Genomic DNA, 2022 nt, shown 5'->3' on the forward strand with positions numbered 1-2022 from the left:
CTGAATGTCAGGCATTGGGCAGTAGGCAATGGGCTATCTCTCAAAGCTCTTTGTGCAGGATTAGGACCTTGAATAATTGCGTCCTTCAAACAGATAAATTCTGTGTACAATGTGATAGCTAACTAACCTGAAAGGAAACTAGAGGCAAAGGGGCCATTTGAAAGTTGGCCTCAAAAGTACTTGTGGAAGAAGGGACATAGATCCCCGCCCCTGGAAGCCTCTCCCTGTGGCTGCTGTGTCACACGTGCGGCAGTAGGAGGCAGAGAGGAGAGGGTCTGTCTACATTCAGTGTTCTTCTGTCCTGTGAACATCTCAGTGATTGGCAGCTTAACACTCCCTGGAATTAAAGTGAGCCTGAGAGAGACAACCACCAGCCTATTGCAGGTCATCCAGACCAACCCTGCTTGGGGCCCTGCGGCCCACTGGGAGCAAGCCAGCGAGTGAGTCAGAGACAGCTGACCCCTGCATGGGGCCACTGGACTGTCTCCTGCTGAGGAGTGAGCCCAAGACCATCACCAGTCCTGCGCCATGGGGCCCCAACAGGGTGCCAGCTTGAGATGACCGCCAGCTGGGCACCACTCAGGCCTGTTGAAGAACTGGCCTTGTCCCTCACTAGCTGTAGCACTATGGAGAATGGGCCCTGTACCTTGCCTGGGCCGCACAGTAGAGCTGGCCCTGCTGGTGTGGGTATGGATGAGCCAGCCCCCAGGGCATGAGAGCAGGAGAGCTGCCCCTTGCTGGCTGTGACACTGGATGGACCAACAAGGACAGGGCAGAAGTGCTCACCCCCAGTGTGGGTGTGGGACAGCTAGCGGGCTGACCAGCTCGAATACACCTCAGGTCCAGATCCAGGGCTTTGAATTAACCCACCCCAACATCTACCCCATCGATGGACTGCTGGAATAGATGAAGGGGCCAGTCCTACAGATCCAAAACTACAAGATCACCATGGCACAGGGCAACAACGGGATATCCGAGCGGAGTCCCAGCGAGGTGCCAGGATTGAGAGTGTAGCAGAAGCTAGAGGCCTTGTACCAGACCAAAGACTCATGGCAATGAACATTTGCAAGGAAAAAAAAAGTGCAGACAAAAGAGTGTGACACACTTCAGCTTCTACAGTGAGATCCCCCCCCATTGTGGGGAGGTTGCAAGGGTGAAGGGGAGATAGAAAGGGAGGAGGAAATGAGAGCCATCAGAGTGCACGACGTATACAATTCACAAAGAACCAACTAAAAGCTTAAAAAGTCAGATCAAGAGGAAATAGAGGGAACAGTGTGGAACCCTACTTCCTGGCCTGGCATGGCTGTGCTACTCTTGAACTCACAGCAGCTTTGGCAATCTCACAAAGTCAGTATAAGGTTGGGCCTGTTAATACCTCGTCATGGAAGATGGAGAGACTCGTGGGACCTCAGCTCTCCTAAAAACATATACATAGTCGATGGTTAAAGCAGGAGGGCACTGGCTTCAGTGGTGTAGCCACAGGGAGTATGCCTTTGCTTGCCCATACTCCTGTAAACAAGCTTAGCAAGACTCACAGGACCACCAGAAACAAAATGAAAACTAGATAACTAAACCTAATGACAACTAAAGCAAGATGGGGGCCTATAAGAGATACATGTCATTAGTAGGAAGATAGGTGAAATTCGCATGAAGGCTGTTGTTTTTCCTAATAAGGCCATAGTGATGCTAATCTTGATCGGTGTTTCACAGTTACGTAATGCGTCAGCACCCAGGAAACCTCGAGGAAGGCATGCAGGAAGTGTCAGCGTTGTTGTCACAGGCTGTTTCAAGCGGTGAAACTTCTGTAAGCAGAGTCCAGGCAGGAGGAGGAGGAGCTGGACCACACAGTAGCTCTGAGAATGCCCTGATGAGGAAGGAGAAATGATGAGAGTGGGAAATTGCTGGGGTTAGTAGCGACAGAGCTGTCAAGGAGAAGCCAGCGAACCCCAGCGCCTGAGAAATTTCTAGTCACTGAAGTCCAGGGATGGCTGGAGCTTAGAGGAGCAGTAATGAGGACAATCT

General features: G+C 51.4%; 1 non-coding gene across 1 annotated transcript; it reads left to right on the forward strand.

The window, feature by feature from the left end:
• Positions 1-203: 203 nt before the first annotated feature.
• On the forward strand, positions 204-335 carry LOC129692167 (small nucleolar RNA SNORA17). Its single transcript, XR_008722645.1, has one exon. It is a non-coding gene; the product is annotated as a small nucleolar RNA SNORA17 (small nucleolar RNA).
• The last annotated feature ends 1687 nt before the right edge of the window (positions 336-2022 follow it).

This window comes from Psammomys obesus, unplaced genomic scaffold, assembly GCF_907164565.1.
Source record: "Psammomys obesus unplaced genomic scaffold, mPsaObe1.curated_primary_1811, whole genome shotgun sequence".
Taxonomy (NCBI): domain Eukaryota; kingdom Metazoa; phylum Chordata; class Mammalia; order Rodentia; family Muridae; genus Psammomys; species Psammomys obesus.